Genomic DNA, 18,145 nt, shown 5'->3' with positions numbered 1-18,145 from the left:
TATTAAATATATTAAAAAAATATATATATTTCAATATTACAATTTTGTAACTATAACAACAAAGCAATACCAATTTATGAAATTATGTGAAGCATACCGTAGTAAGAAAAATATTATATGCACACACATATATACTGTATACTGCTGTACACTAATTGTCATTATATTAATAGGTTCTCATAAGAGAGTTGCTTTAATTTTTTTATCTTGAAATGTAACTTTGGAAGTTTCTGAAGTAATTTATACCAGGTAAAGAACATACCACTGCGAAATCAGCCTCAGAAACTGTATTATGCATTGTGCAATAAATTACACAGGTGAGTTGGTAATGCTTACTTAATTATACATGTGTAACAAACAAGATAATATAAAATGCATGGTAGTAATATATTTTAGCATGCAGAGAAATGAGAGATACTAATTAAAAACATTGCATAAATGTCTTAAAATGATTACAAATGGCAAACGTAATATCATACAGATACATTACATTTTTGATCTTCAGTTTGAGAAACTGATAATGAAAATTAGAAATTATGACAAATTAACTACTATTTTTTTAAATTGGCCAGAGTTAGATTACAATTTACCATTATCCCTCAAAAATTCTTGGAGATTTGATATTAATCTACAAAGCCATAGATAACTTTGTCCTAATTTATTCATACAGCAAGACTTTATGCTTAATGCATGCTTTGCCACACGCAACCAGTTTTATTACTTTAAAGAACTGATACGGCACTGCAATGTGTGTGGTTTGGAAAACAATTTAATTGCTGAGCTTGCAAAATCTAGTGAGTGAAGGACACTTATTTATGTGTGTGTATGTAAACATCAGACATATGAAATAAAAGGGACTTGAATCTTATATCAATAAGTCCCCTTGCACAGGTCATTTACTTGAGTTCTCTAGATTGCACTATTTTACTTAATCCCTTTCTATATGAGACTATTGTACATGTGTAGACTAACTTAAGTAATAGCTATATGAATTATGAGTTGCTTATTATCAGTGACTTCTGATGTCATAATCTATGTGTTTTCAGTATTGCAATTCTGTAAATTATTAGATAGTTTAAATCAACTGTGAGATCTATAAATTTACAGTATTTATAAAAAAAAAAGCCTTTTTATGGGCACATAAAGCTTTGTAACTTGTAATATCCATATAATTTACCACAGGGAGTGCATTATTCCCAGAGCTAAACCGTCAAACTAAAGGAGGAATGTGTGCTGGTAATAAAATACCTTGAAAGCCTCTCTTCATTGTAGCGGACACCAGACATAAAATTGGATGTGTGTACATGTATGCAGGTGTGTGTGTGTGTGTGTGTGTGTGTGTGTGTGTGTGTGTGTGTGTGTGTGTGTGTGTAAGGAGTGTAATATTTTGGGAGTGCTGAAACACAGAAAGGAGACAAACATGGATCCCTAAATTCACTCATAGGGGTGAGATGTATCAAACCTTGGCAAGAGATATTGTGGAGAAGTTGCCAAAAGCAATTTATTTGAAATGACAGAAGCTCTTTAGTTGCTTTAGGCAACTTCTACACTTTTTCTCTCTCCAAGGCGTGAGAAATCTCCCCCATAGTCTTTACAGAAGGATAAGCTATGGTTAGCATTCTCATGCACCAGGAACAATTGAACAAATTAAACAAATGAAAATATTGTTGATTTTTACTAAATTTTCTTAACTCCAAATCATGGCTATGTTATCAGGTATGTATCATACACACACACATATATATTTTTTAATTCAAGCTAGAGCACCTTTTCTGTTTTAATTTGCATAGCATACTTGTAAATCAGTATCTGTGTTTCTAAAAAGTACCATAGTATCAGTATAATGAGGTCAGCGGCTCAATGATCAGTGCCTGTTATATAGCATTAGCTGGCATAGGGCATTCACTCTGTATCCATTCAGATTTTTCACCCTGCTCTTGACTGCTGTATTTACCATGATTGTGACTCCTGTTATTTTGTTTGCTGCATGTTATTATTTTGGATTACACCTGAATATTTTGTAGGTTTAGTTAATCTTTGATATACAGTATTTGCTCTATGTGTGTAAGGTACTAGTCATCAGTATATCCTTCATATACACCAGCTTGGTAATATAAAGATACACTATTGCACACAACCTTAGAGCAATGTAGTACCTGTGAATATACATGCGGTAGCTCTTTGGGGAATAGAGGCTGCTTAAATTGAAGAGCTTACCATAAGTTCTATAGGTTTATTAAACAACTGGTGGAATATATTAACCCAAAATTATATAGGATAGGAATGGCATCTAAAACCAACAACTTGTATAGAAATGAGGGCTATGAACTCTACTTAATTAGAAGCCTATATATTAAAATATATTGTGGCATATTCCCCCAAAACACCCATTTTTGGGAGATACCAGCAAATATTAAGTATCCACCGGATGTATGAAGGCAGGACCACAGCAGAATAATATTTGCCGTAGTCCCTCCATTTCTGAAAGCGGCCCAGTCCCAATAGGTTTTGCCCCAGCAGTTATCTTCAGATGACGAAAGTCTATTGTAGCCTATGGGCTGCCTTTTACAATTATTTTCAGGAGAAGGACCTTTTGGTGCATGCACAGTAGCACAGCTGATGTGGCAAAGGAGGAAGTAATGTGATTGCAATGCAATCACATTACATCTCACTGATAAGTGAGACAAGCTCCTATAGGAGCTCCTGTCCTGTTGACTTACTAATAGTAAATTTGAGTGAATAAAGATTCCTTATTGTCACAATCTGCTGTGATAAGGAATCTTTACTGGCCACAAATGATAATAAATACGCCCAAACAAATGACAATGGGCCTAATTCTGAGTTGATCAAAGCAGCAAATTTGTTAGCAGTTGGGCAACACCATGGGGGTAATTCTGAGTTGATCGCAGCAGCAAGAAAGTTAGCAATTGGGCAAAACCATGTGCACTGCAGGTGTGGCAGATATAACATTTGCAGAGAGAGTTAGATTTGGGTGGGTTATTTTATTTCTGTGCAGGGTAAATACTGGCTGCTTTATTTTTACACTGCAATTTAGTTTGCAGATTTAACTCACCACACCCAAATCTAACTCTCTCTGCACATGTTAAATTTGCCCCCCTGCAGTGCACATGGTTTTGCCCAACTGCAACCAAAATTCCTGCTGCGATCAACTTGGAATTAGCCCCCATGTGCACTGCAGGGGGGGGGGGGCAGATATAACTTGTGCAGAGAGAGTTAGATTTGGGTGGGGTGTATTCAAACTGAAATCTAAATTGCAGTCTAAAAATAAAGCAGCCAGTATTTACCTTGCACAGAAACAAAATAACCCACCCAAATCTTACTCTCTCTGCATGTTGTATCTGCCCCCCCCCCCTGCAGGGCACATGGTTTTGCCCAACTGCTAACAAACTTGCTGCTGCAAGCAACTCTGAATTACGCCCAATAACCCACCCTGTTATAAGCTTACTCACCTCTTGTAAGTTGCTTGGTACTTGCAACTATTAAAGAGTGATAAGACATTGAGGATAGAACAGTGAGTGGGTGGAGAAAGATGGTGCACAGTCCTAATAGGCAAGATAATTGTCTCAGCTTGCAATGCACACTTAATATTGCCTCTTTAGCTTTTTCTGTGGAGGAGTAGCATTTGCTCTTTTAATGGAGCATGCTGGCAGCTGTCGTGATCTGGCAGATTAAAAAGTCTCTGTGGATTTAAGTGTGCTACACAGTAATTTCATACTGCCTGAGATGAAAACCACAGAGGTGGAAGCCATCATTTTCAAGCCAAAAAACCACAGCATTGAGGTATCTATAAATGATGTTCAACAGGTTCTACTATAAATCTTATTTTCACTCACTAAACAAAGACATTGGGAAATAAACACTTATTATCACATAATAACAAAACAAGGTCACATTTTACTTCTGTTTTATTCTATACAGTACATTACTTATAAATGACATACACTCTCTTTGTGGGTTCTAGGCACCATGCACTATTGTTATGTCAAGTACAACGTTTTTCCGAATTTCTTGTGAATACTTGATACCCATCTCATTATTGCAGAGCTGTATAAAATGTTACATTTCACTTGCTGGTGTTACACTTATCAACTGCGGGACAACAGCTGCAAACAGCTGAGCTTATTGCCTTACACTATGAGACTTGTCTCCTTTCATACAGTACATTAGATTACATCAGTGTTAGCAGTTATACTTGATTGTAACATTCATATAACGGGGGTTAGGTTACATAAGGGATAACAAAACTGATCGGAGCTCATGCAATTGGCACAAAAACATGTAATGTTAGATATATCAGCATGTAGAACAGATCTCAAATAAAATAAAAATTCTACTAAACTTGGATATAGGCACCTAATCATTTTGAAATTACTGTACATCAACAACAAACATAGCAGTAACAAAGTATGTCCTTTTGCTTCATACTGTATGTCTCACATGTTTCAATTTAAAGTGTTCTCCATTACTTCAGCGTATCACAGAAAGTAATTTAAACATGCAGTAAACAAAGCACCTTAAATAAATCCTATATGATGTCTTCGTCAAATTAGGATTACATGAATAGAGTCACACTGTAGCTGTAATGCTGCATTTTTATTCCCAACCACCAATACCATCACATCTCTCTCATTGAAATTACACAGTCCTAATAATGCTGTATGATTAGCGTTTACCAAGAGAGTACATCCTCCACTCACTCCAAGAGCTGTACACAAGGTAATTCCACTGTTGCACCTATCTCTTGTCTATACTCCACACAAGTAGTGATAATGTGTGGTCCCTCCTAGTTACTATGAGAGAAATGGAAACCAGAAAGAAGTGCCAACTCAAGTGACAGTGGTCTTCCCATTCAGGATCAGCATTGGCAGTTTCTGTTAGTCTTAAATGACAGGGACTGTTCAAAGTGCATGGGGGATGGGGTTGAGAAGAGTGGGTGTTACATACATCAAATTGCATCACTGATTCAAAGTGCACAGGTGCTTCATTAAATATGTAAGCTTCGTACATATGTAGCTTTGTACAAGTGTGTCCATTTCTGAAAAGATAGTAATCTGGACATAGGGTCATTTTTACCAATGCCTATAAATAGTTTTGAAGGGTTGACCATGAATCTCACTTGTAATGTATGCCTCAGAAACAGGAGACATGTGGGCACAGGAGTCTGTTTAACCAATCTGAATAAGTACAGATGTAGCCACCTTTGTCTTGACCGATTCTCTGCCTAGACGTCCGTTTAGTCACGCTAAGGCGATAGCTGAGTTTAATCACAGGCAGGCGCGTTGAGGCGATCTAGATACTCAGCATGCATTACACATCTCCACCACTGGGTGGCTAATGCTCCACTAATCCAGTACTTTCGATCGTACAGTATAGCGGCGGATTGATCTACCTGTACAGCTCTGGCAATTGGTCAGTGACGACTGTAATGTTAATACTGTAGGCGTAACGGGAGGCGGTGGAAAAAGATGGTGACCTACTGTAGAGTACTGTATGTGTATGGAGACGCAACTAATTGTGTAAAAGGAAGAATGTACAGTACAATGTATAAACACCGTGCTTTTAAAATACATGAGTGTCTGAGTTCCCTAAGGCATAATGGGAATGGAGGGCTAGCAGGAGGCGGTGGAAAATACCGTGCTTTACAAATGCGAGTGTCCGAGTCCTCTAAGGCATAAACCAACACCAATGGGGCGCTGTTTGCAGTACTTTTACACATGAAATTGGGAATCTCTCATGAGGCATCGTGGGCTAGGGGTGAAGGCTCCCACCTCCCACGCTGAGGGTCCAGGGTTCGAGACCTGATGTGCCTTCTTTTTTTTTATTGTAATAATACACTGTATTATTTTATTTTCATTGTAAGACAGTCAATGGAAAGGTGCACACAAGTTACATATAAATCAGAGTACATCTGCAGGAGCAATTCTTTACGCTAAATGCAACTACACAGTGGCAATGAGTAGAAATGAGTGTATTCTGACGCAACAAATTGAGCAAAACAGTACAGTAGATCTTCGGCGTTTGTGTATTACACAGGACCTGAATTCCCTCCCTGTCTACTGCATGATCTGTACAAGCTCCCAGGGGGGAAGGGCGATGGAGGTAGGGGGAGACGATGGAAAATACCGTGCCTTTGAAATGCAATTATATGAGTGTCCGAGTCCCCTACGGCATAAACCAACACCAATGGGAAGGAAGTGCCAACCTTTTTTTTTTATGTGTTCCCGTGACATTCACTTTAATATTTTTTTTTCTCTCTAATACATCCAATGGAAGGATGCACACAAGTTTCATATAAATCAGAGTAGATCTGCAGGAGCGATTCTTTACGCTAAATGCATCTACACAGCGGTAATGAGTAGAAATGAGTGTATTCTGAGTGAGCAAAACAGTACAGTAGATCTTCGGCGTTTGTGTATTGCACAGGACTGAATTCCCTCCCTGTCCACTGCATGATCTGTGCAGGCTCCCAGGGGGGAAGGGCGATGGGCTAGCAGGAGGCTACTGGGGACTCAGACTCATACAGTACTTGCATTTCAAAAGCACAGTATTTTCCACCGCCTCCTGCTTGCCCATCGCCCTTCCCCCCTGGGATCCTGCACATGTCATGCAGTAGACAGGGAGGGAGTTATTCACATAAACTAGGGCAAAGCTGCAGGAGCAGTTGTACTGTTTAGGGTCTATGCACCATATGGTATACATACAATTCTGTAGCAGGGCAGACTCAATTGAAATGGCTACCGCCTGTGACTCCTCGCCCAATGGAAGCCCTCGGCTATGGAGCAAGTAACAGCACAGATTTGGTAGGTCACGGGGCAATGCTGAAGGAGCGTCAGAATCCCCTAGCTAAAATACACAGGGGTGATAGGGATAAGTGAGGTCTTTGCGCATAACGATACACCGCAAAGTTCCCCATGGTTTTGATTATGCCTTTTCTTTGAACACGGTATTTTCCACTGCCTCACCCTACCCCCATCCCACTTTCCCCTTCCCCCCCTGGGAGCCTGCAAAGTACATGCAGTAGACAGGGAGGGAGTTCCGATCAAGTTACAAGACATGTGCAACAGTATACTACTGTATGTAGGAAAATCCACCGCCCACTCTGATTTATGTGCAACCTGTGTGCACCCGTCCATTGAATGTATAACAAAGAAAAATAATAATAATAAAGTGAATGTTACAGGAACACATTAAAAAAAAGGTTGGCACTTCCTTCCCATTGGTGTTGGTTTATGCCTTAGGGGACTCGGACGTTAATACTTGTATTTCAAAAGCACAGTGTTTTCAACTGCCTCTCCCTGCCCCCATCGCCCTTCCCCCCTGGGAGCCCGCACAGGTCATGCAGTGGACAGGGAGGGAGTTCAGGTCAGGTACAATACACAAATGCTGACGATCTACAGTACTGTGTTGCTCAGTTAGTTGCGTTGGAATACACTAATTTATACTCATTACCGCTGTGTATTTGTATATAGCGGAATGAATCGCTGCTGCAGATTTACTTTGATTTATGTGAAACCTGTGTGCACCCTTTCATTGAATGTACAACAAAGAAAAAAAATAATAAAGTGAATGTCACGGGAACATAGAAAAAAAAAGGTTGGCACTTTGTGACTCTCAGTATGGGAGGTGGGAGCCTTCATCACAAGGTTGGTATGGAAGGGGAGACAATTAGCTACCGGAGGGTACCAACCCCAAGTTTCTGTGACCCCCACAAGGCTCATGGCAAGCGTCGGAACCTATGGTGGGTCTGAATTAACGGTCCCATTATAGTCTATGGGAAAATGGGTCCACTTTGCGTACTGATATCTCTAGTTCTGGGTGTACCAGAGACTCAGGACTTGTACCATACAAAAGAGGAGACTCTTGGCTTTCGGGGCAGACCAACCACTAGTTTATGTGACACTGGGAAGGGAAACGGGAAGCAACCGTGTTTCGGGTCCCCTCCAGTTGTCCGCCTAGCTTGCACAGGATACAGGGTTTCTGGCTAGATAGGAAATACTGTACAGAAATGCTAAGCATGGTAATTTGACATCCAGGAACATAGGGAGGATTTTTTATCTCACTCCATTATACTTAGAAAAATTACACTTGCCACTGTACGTTACAAGCTGTTTGTGCTAATTAGTACACTAGTAGAACATACTGTACAGAGATACTAAGGACAGTGATTTGGCATCCACGAACTTAGGGAGGAGCTTTTATCTCTCTCCATTGTAATCTTTCTAAGTATAATGGAGAGAGATAAAAGCTCCTCCCTAAATTCCTGGGTGCCAAATTACCGTCTTTAGTATCTCTGTATAGTATTTTCTATTAGGGTACTAATTAGCACGGACAGCTTGTAAAGTACAGCGGCAAGTTTAATCTTTCTATGTAAAATGGAGAGAGATAAAAGCTCCTCTGGAAGTTCCCAGATGCCAAATCACCATTCTTAGTATCTCTGTACAGTATGTTCTACTAGTATACTACTTAGCACGAACAGCTTTTAACTGAATGCCAAATCACCATACTTCGTATCTCTGTACAGTATGTTCTATTAGGGTACTAATTAGCATGAACAGCTTGTAACGTACAGCGGCAAGTTTAATCTTTCTATGTATAATGGAGAGAGATAAAAGCTCCTCAATAAGTTCCTGGATACAAAATCACCATACTTAGTATCTCTGTACAGTATGTTCTATTAGGGTACCAATCAGCTGTTTGTGCTAATTAGTACCCTAATAGAAAATACTATGCAGAGATACTAAGGATGGTGATTTGGCAACCAGGAACTTAGGGAGGAGCTTTTATCTCTCTATATTATACATAGAAAGATTAAAATTGCCACTGTACGTTACAAGCTGTTTGTGCTAATTAGTACCCTAATAGAAAATACTATGCAAAGATACTAAGGATGGTGATTTGGCAACCATGAACTTAGGGAGGAGCTTTTATCTCTCTATATTATACATAGAAAGATTAAAATTGCCACTGTACGTTACAAGCTGTTCGTGCTAATTAGTACACTAGTAGAACATACTGTACAGAGATACTAAGTACAGTGATTTGGCATCCACGAATTTAGGGAGGAGCTTTAATCTCTCCATTGTAATCTATCTAAGTATAATGGAGAGAGATAAAAGCTCCTCCCTAAATTCCTGGATGCCAAATTACTGTCCTTAGTATCTCTGTACTCTATGTTCTACTAGTGTACTAATTAGCTGTTTGTGCTAATTAGTACCCTAATAGAAAATACTATGCAAAGATACTAAGGATGGTGATTTGGCAACCAGGAACTTAGGGAGGAGCTTTTATCTCTCTATATTATACATAGAAAGATTAAAATTGCCACTGTACGTTACAAGCTGTTCGTGCTAATTAGTACACTAGTAGAACATACTGTACAGAGATACTAAGTACAGTGATTTGGCATCCATGAATTTAGGGAGGAGCTTTAATCTCTCCATTGTAATCTATCTAAGTATAATGGAGAGAGATAAAAGCTCCTCCCTAAATTCCTGGATGCCAAATTACTGTCCTTCGTATCTCTGTACTCTATGTTCTACTAGTGTACTAATTAGTACGAACAGCTTGTAACGTAGAGTGGCAAGTTTAATCGTTCTATGTATAATGGAGAGAGATAAAAGCTCCTCAATAAGTTTCTGGATACAAAATCACCATACTTAGTATCTCTGTACAGTATGTTCTATTAGGGTACCAATTAGCTGTTTGTGCTAATTAGTACCCTAATAGAAAATACTATGCAGAGATACTAAGGATGGTGATTTGGCAACCATGAACTTAGGGAGGAGCTTTTATCTCTCTATATTATACATAGAAAGATTAAAATTGCCACTGTACGTTACAAGCTGTTCGTGCTAATTAGTACACTAGTAGAACATACTGTACAGAGATACTAAGTACAGTGATTTGGCATCCATGAATTTAGGGAGGAGCTTTAATCTCTCCATTGTAATCTATCTAAGTATAATGGAGAGAGATAAAAGCTCCTCCCTAAATTTCTGGATGCCAAATTACTGTCCTTAGTATCTCTGTACTCTATGTTCTACTAGTGTACTAATTAGCACGAACAGCTTGTAACGTAGAGTGGCAAGTTTAATCTTTCTATGTATAATGGAGAGAGATAAAAGCTCCTCAATAAGTTCCTGGATACAAAATCACCATACTTAGTATCTCTGTACAGTATGTTTTACTAGTGTACTAATTAGCACAAACAGCTTGTAACGTACAGCGGCAAGTTTAATCTTTCTATGTATAATGGAGAGAGATAAAAGCTCCTCAGTAAGTTCCTGGATGCCAAATCCCCGTACTTAGTATCTCTGTACAGTATGTACTATTAGGGTACTAATTAGCTGTTTGTGCTAATTAGTACCCTAATAGAAAATACTATGCAGAGATACTAAGTTTGGTGATTTGGCAACCAGGAACTTAGGGAGAAGCTTTTATCTCTCAATATTATACATAGAAAGATTAACATTGCCACTGTGTGTTACATGCTGTTCGTGCTAATTAGTACACTAGTAGAACATACTGTACATAGATACTAAGTACAATGATTTGGCATCCAGGAACTTAGGGAGGAGCTTTTATCTCTCTCCATTGTAATTTTTCTAAGTATAATGGAGAGAGATAAAAGCTCCTTCCTAAGTTCATGGATGCCAAATCACTGTCCGTAGTATCTCTGTACAGCATGTTCTTCTAGTGTACTAATTAGCACGAGCAGCTTGTAACATACAGTGGCAGGTTTGATCTTTCTCCTCCGTAAATTCCTGGTTGCCAAATCACCGTCTTTAGTATCTCTGTATAGTATTTTCTATTAGGGTACTAGTTAGCACGAACAGCTAATTAGTACCCTAATAGAACATACTGTACAGAGATACTAAGTACGGTGATTTGGCATCCAGGAACTTACTGAGGAGCTTTTATCTCTCTCCATTATACATAGAAATTTTAAACCCGCCATGTACGTTACAAGCTGTTCATGCTAATTAGTACCCTAATAGGACATACTGTACAGAGATACTAAGTTCGGTGATTTGGCATTCCATTAATAGCCGTTTGTGCTAATTAGTACACTAGTAGAACATACTGTACAGAGATACTAAGAACGGTGATTTGGCATCTAGGAACTTTCAGAGGAGCTTTTATCTCTCTCCATTATACATAGAAATATTAAACTTGCCACTGTACGTTACAAGCTGTTCATGCTAATTAGTACACTAGTAGAACATAGAATACAGAGATACTAAAGACTGTAATTTGGCACCCAGGAACTTAGGGAGGAGCTTTTATCTCTCTCCATTATACTTAGAAAGATTACAATGGAGAGAGATTAAAGCTCCTCCCTAAGTTCGTGGATGCCAAATCACTATCCTTAGTATCTCTGTACAGTATGTACTACTAGTGTACTAATTAGCACGAACAGCTTGTAACGTACAGTGGCAAGTGTAATTTTTCTAAGTATAATGGAGAGAGATAAAAACTCCTCCCTATGTTCCTGGATGTCAAATTACCATGCTTAGCATTTCTGTACAGTGGGGCAGATGTATTAACCTGGAGAAGGCATAAGGAAGTGATAAACCAGTGATATGTGCAAGGTGATAAGGGCACTAGCCAATCAGCTCCAATATGTAAATTAACAGTTAGGATCTGATTGGCTGGCGCCTTTATCACCTTGCACATATAACTGGTTTATCACTTCCTTATGCCTTCTCCAGGTTAATACATCTGCCCCAGTATTTCCTATCTAGCCAGAAACCCTGTATCCTGTGCAAGCTAGCGGACAACTGGAGGGGACCCAAAACACGGTTGCTTCCCGTTTCCTTTTTCAGTGTCACATAAACTAGTGGTTGGTCTGCCCCGAAAGCCAAGAGTCTCCTCTTTTGTATGGTACCAGTCCTGAGTCTCTGGGACACCCAGAACCAGAGATATCAGTATGCAAAGTGGACCCATTTTCCCATAGACTATAATGGGCCCGTTAATTCAGACCCACCATGGGTTCCGACGCTTGCCATGAGCCTTGTGGGGGTCACAGAAACTTGGGGTTAATACCCTCCGGTAGCTAATTGTCTCCCCTTCCATACCAACCTAGCGATGAAGGCTCCCACCTCCCACGCTGAGAGTCCCAAAGTGCCAACCTTTTTTTTCTATGTTCCCGTGACATTCACTTTATTATTTTTTTTTCTTTGTTATACATTCAATGAAAGGGTGCACACAGGTTTCACATAAATCAGAGTAGGTGGAGGATTTTCCTACATACAGTAGTATACTGTTGCACATGTCTTGTAACCTGATTGGAACTCCCTCCCTGTCTACTGCATGTACTTTGCAGGCTCCCAGGGGGGAAGGGGAAAGTGGGATGGGGTAGGGCGAGGCAGTGGAAAATACCGTGTTCAAAGAAAAGGCATAATCAAAACCATGGGGTACTTTGCGGTGTATCGTTATGTGCATTGACCTCGCTTATCCCTATCACCCCTGTGTATTTTAGTTAGGGTATTCTGATGCTCCTTCAGCATTGCTTCAAATCTGTGCTGTTACTTGCTCCATAGCCGAGTGCCTCCATGGAGCTAGGAGTCACAGGCGGTAGCCATTTCAATTGAGTTTGCCCTGCTATAGAATTGTATGTGTACCGTAAAGTGCATAGAACCTTGACAGTAGAAACTCTCCTGCAGCTTTGCCCTGCTTTATGTAAAACTTGTGTTTTGTCAGTTTGCTATGCGATCGAGCCCGGTGCAACGTAATGTGCATAGACCTCGCTTATCTCTATCGCCCCTGTGTATTTTGGCTAGGGGATTGTGACGCTCCTTCAGCATTGCCCCGTAGCCATCGCTGCCTGCCACGAGGTGGGGGTTCAGGGGTAATGGTCATTTTGCCAGTGTTCTATGCGATTGAGTCCGGTGTACCGTAATGTGCAGACCTAGCTTATCCCTATCGCCCCTGTGTATTTTAGCTAGATGATTGTGACGCTCCTTCAGCATTGCCCTATAGCCTGTAAAATCTGGACTGTTACTTGCTCCGTAGCCTAGGGCCTCTGTGTGGCAAGGAGTCATAGGTGGTAGCCATTTCTATTGAGTCTGCCCAGCTACAGAATTGTATGTGTACTGTACGGTGCATAGAACCTTAACAGTAGAACCGCTCATGCAGCTTTGCCCTGGTTTATGTGAATAAAAAAAATAATAAAGTGTCTGGAAAAAACTAACATGCATTTGTACTTTAGGAATCGAACTCAGGACTCTGAGTGTAGGAAGCGGAACACTTCACCACTTCGCCACAGACAGATGAATAAATCCATTGGTTTTGATTATGCTGTAATGACTACGGGATTAGGACGCTAACATACTGTACAAAATTCCTAATCTCAAGAGGCAATAGTGAACTTCTAACACGTCCATTTGCGACAGTGTACACTACTGGTTTTCTGTTGTTTTGTCTGCGGGACTTGGACGCTCACATATCCATAAAGTACTGTAGATGGATCATATACTGTATGCTGTACTATCTGTGTCTGTATCGTATATACTGTATTAAATAATGCAGCGTAATGAGTATTTACTGTATGCAGCGTAATGAGACGCCTTAGTAAAGTAGTCCTTATTATATATTTCAGTATTGTATTTTACGGGAGACCACACGCATGCTCAGTGGTGATTGTAAAAAGCGACATCTGGTGGCCTCTTCCCCCTCTTTAGATGTTGGAGTGGGGTAATTAGGCAGATAACTCAACCGGCTGACCGGTAACTCACATGTTGGAGGATATGCACTCCTCTCACTTTGACCTCCACAAAGGAGGATTTTCAATGTTTTGGATGTACAGTGATTCTGGATTTATGGGCTTCTTTAAGAATTGGAGGATAGTGTTTTTAGGAACAAAACAATTTAATGAGATAGTGTCTCAGGTAGAGCAGTATGTTGTGCTGCTTTTATCTTGCTGGACAAATCTTGAGAGAGATCTGCCACAATCTTATGTGATGGAATGATAGGAAATTTAGGTAAGGAATTAGGATGAGAGGGGAGAAAAGGTTGGAATTAATTACAGTAGCTGCCTTAAGGTTTTTTGAACCAAGTCTGTAGATAATATCAAAATCAAATCTTGAAAAAAATGATCACCGGACTTGTGAGGTATCTAAATTCTAATTGGAGCTGATATATTGGAGGTTCTTTTGATTAATATAGACCAAAATCTTGTGTTTCACAACTTCTGGCCAGTGTTCCCATTCTTCAAATGCTAACTTGACAGCTAGGAGTTCCGTGTTGCTTAAATAATAATTTATCAATGACAATACTATCTTTAGAGAAATTAATTAATAGGGATGAAGAGAATTATCCACAGACTGGACTCGAGATAAGATGGTTCCTGACCCAACATCTGAGGCATCAACATCTACAATAAACTAATTCCAGATTAGCATGGCATAACATTGTGGCAGTGTAGAATGCCTATTCAGAAGATGGAGGCCTTCTTGGCCTCAGCAACAGTGTTCATTTTGACAAGGATTTTCGAATTAGCTTTAGTCTTAGTAACTTACTTAGAATTGTAGTTGGTTTAAAGTCACATTTTAATCTTTTTTTTTTGCTTCTTTTAGTTAAGATTAAGTCAGTGGTTATCAGTTTTCATTTTAGTCTAAGTTTAGTCAATGTTTTAGTCTTAACTTTGTCAAACAGATGAACTATACTGTAATGAATTTTGCTTAAGAGAATTTCTCTAAAATTCCCTTGAGAAGTTTGCATACCTTTAACTAGGTGTTTAGTAATCTAGCCTCAGTAGGCTGAGAATGTGTTACATAGTGATTTTGACTTACCATTGTGTTCCCATTTATCATATACAAATTAATGCCTTAAGTTTGTTAGAACAAACAAATGCAATACACATTCTTATTTCCTTCACAGCAGGTCATATTTATTTTCTGCAAATAAATTGTTCTTTAAAACCCTACTTCCAGTGGTAATTTTTGACAAGGATTTTAAATGTAGTTTTATTCACTTTTTTGCTTTGTTTTAGTTGAGATTTAGATTGTGGATGTCAGTTTTCAGTCTAATTTTAGACCTGAAATAAACTGTAGTTGACAAATACTTTAAGTCAAAATCTTCATGGAAAAAATTAACACTGCTAAGCAGATCTGACCAATAAATCAGATAAGGAAGGTCAATAAACTAGCTGAAGTCATACACAGGAAAGATCAAAAGGTCACAACAAAGAATAAAAAAAAATATTGGGTCAGAACTCGAGTTAAATAACCAGGAAATATCAGTAGTATAACTACCTACAGTAATACTGCTGATAGCACAGCATGCCTGCTGTAAAGGAGCCAATAGCACAGCCTTGTAAAAGCTTAAGATAGCACAGGCTCCTTGCATGCTGCGTCTCTATCCTGGCATAAGACAAAGGTTCCTTCCTATGCATAAATCAAATTATACTTACATGCAGTGTAATTTAAATTCTAGTACAAATGTTAATGAACCTCAAAGGTATACCACAGAGAATACAGAGTCATGTCTCTGTCAAGAATCTAAACATTTTGGCTGAAATTAATTTTTGTGTAGGTTACTGCTATATATAAAGCCATGTGACACTGCTGATTTGATTCACTGGCATCTTATTGGATATTCTGATCACCACTATGGGAAATCTAAATTTACACTGCACTGCATATGAGTATTTAACAACGTATTGGCTGACCAGTCTACGAGCATTTTTATCATCTGTTAATTGATACCATTGGTGGATCCTTCTGAGGCTTTTTAGATGATTTTTAACTCACCAGTAAAGCAGTATCTAGCATATTGTGTATAAGATTGCAATTTATATTAATTTATTTTTTATTAAATGTTTTTGACTACGAGCAGTACACATTTTTTATGGTTTTATAAAAATATTTTATTGTTTATTAATTTAGAAACTTTGTTCATGTACATTGCTATTTGAGTTTTATTATATCAGCAGAATCTACAGTACTTACCATGAGATCAGCAGTATCTACAGTAATTACCATGGGCAGAAGAGTGACATGTGGTGGGGTGAGGCAGGTGAGGCAGAGCCTTTCCTGTCATACTAACGTTATTGGTGCAAAGTGTGTTACTGATATGGGGCTCAGAGGCTTAGAGGGGGCCTGGACCCAGGTTATAAAGTTGCATACCAATTTCCCAGATTTGCCTGCTAAGCAAATGGGTCTGATCCACTGCCTAGCCTGTATTGTATAGAGTGTGTAGTGGATGTTATAATGGTGAGGGGGCACTGTAATGTGGCATCATTTGAACTGGAAGCCACTGTAATATGTCATAATTTGGTCTGCTCATTGTAATGTGGAAGGCACTTTAATGTTGCATAATGAGAACTGGAGCACTTTAATGTGGCACAATATGAAATGGGAGCACTGTAGTGTGGCATAATATTACACTAAGGCACTGGAACGTGACATAATTTGACCAGGGAGGACAATGTAATGTGGCACAGAATGAATAGGGAGCACTGTAATGTGGCATTATATGAACTGGGGACACTGTATGTCATAATGTGAATTTAGGGTACTGTGTGGCATAATGTGTACTTGCCGCCCTACAATGTGACATAGGGAAACTAGTGAAATACGACAGTTCATAAAATAAACTAAATGCACTACTATGGAGCATAATATTAACTAGGGCACTAATGTTATTGAGAAAATGAACTAGGGCCCTATTATGGAGCATAACATTAACAACTGCTGCAGAGATGTCTCCCAAGAAGCATTGGGATAGGTGCCCCTTCAATATGTTGCTATGGGGCCCACAAAGTTCTGGATACAACACTGCTCATTATGGTATATGCAAATCCATAATTATAACCATTACAAAACTATCGGGTTTAGTACTGAAGTGAATTACTGTATGTGATAAATTTGATGTGTATTTTAATAATGAAGAACTTGACCACCCAACTATGGGCCTAATTCAGATATGATTGCTAGGCAGCGATTTTTGCAGTCCTGCAGTCGCCGCCTACAGGGGAGTGTATTTTCGCTGTGCAAGTGTGCGATCGCATGTGTAGTAGAGATGAGCGGGTTCGGTTTCTCTGAAACCGAACCCGCACGAACTTCATGTTTTTTTCACGGGTCCGAGCAGACTCGGATCCTCCCGCCTTGCTCGGTTAACCCGAGCGCGCCCGAACGTCATCATGACGCTGTCGGATTCTCGCGAGACTCGGATTCTATATAAGGAGCCGCGCGTCGCCGCCATTTTCACACGTGCATTGAGATTGATAGGGAGAGGACGTGGCTGGCGTCCTCTCCATTAGAAATTAGATTAGAAGAGAGAGAGAGATTGTGCAGAGTCAGACAGAGTTTACCACAGTGACCAGTGCAGTTGTTGTTAGTTAACTTTTATTTATTTTAATATATATCCGTTCTCTGCTATATCCGTTCTCTGCCTGAAAAAAAACGATACACAGCAGCAGCCAGTCACACAGTGTGACTCAGTCTGTGTGCACTCAGCTCAGCCCAGTGTGCTGCACATCAATGTATAAAAGGCAAAGCTTATAATAATTGTGGGGGAGACTGGGGAGCACTGCAGGTTGTTATAGCAGGAGCCCCCAGGAGTACATAATATTATATTAATTTAAAATTAAACAGTGCACACTTTTGCTGCAGGAGTGCCACTGCCAGTGTGACTAGTGGTGACCAGTGCCTGACCACCAGTATAGTAGTATATTGTTGTATGTATTGTATACTATCTCTTTATCAACCAGTCTATATTAGCAGCAGACACAGTACAGTGCGGTAGTTCACGGCTGTGGCTACCTCTGTGTCGGCAGTCGGAACTCGGCAGGCAGTCCGTCCATCCATAATTGTATTACAATATATACCACCTAACCGTGGTATTTTTTTTTCTTTCTTTATACCGTCATAGTGTCATACTAGTTGTTACGAGTATACTACTATCTCTTTATCAACCAGTGTACAGTGCGGTAGTTCACGGCTGTGGCTACCTCTGTGTCGGCAGTCGGCAGGCAGTCCGTCCATCCATAATTGTATTATTATTATAATATATACCACCTAACCGTGGTTTTTTTTCCATTCTTTATACCGTCGTCATAGTGTCATACTAGTTGTTACGAGTATACTACTATCTCTTTATCAACCAGTGTACAGTGCGGTAG

General features: G+C 39.5%; 1 protein-coding gene across 7 annotated transcripts in view; it reads right to left on the bottom strand.

Moving 5' to 3' along the window:
- Positions 1–18,145, bottom strand: part of COL19A1 (collagen type XIX alpha 1 chain) — a 1,277,374-nt gene that overhangs the window by 788,963 nt on the left and 470,266 nt on the right. The gene's annotated exons all lie outside the window — the stretch shown is intronic.

Source organism: Pseudophryne corroboree, chromosome 4, assembly GCF_028390025.1.
Source record: "Pseudophryne corroboree isolate aPseCor3 chromosome 4, aPseCor3.hap2, whole genome shotgun sequence".
NCBI classification, from domain to species: Eukaryota; Metazoa; Chordata; class Amphibia; order Anura; family Myobatrachidae; genus Pseudophryne; species Pseudophryne corroboree.
This window is presented reverse-complemented; position numbering and strand designations above follow the sequence as displayed.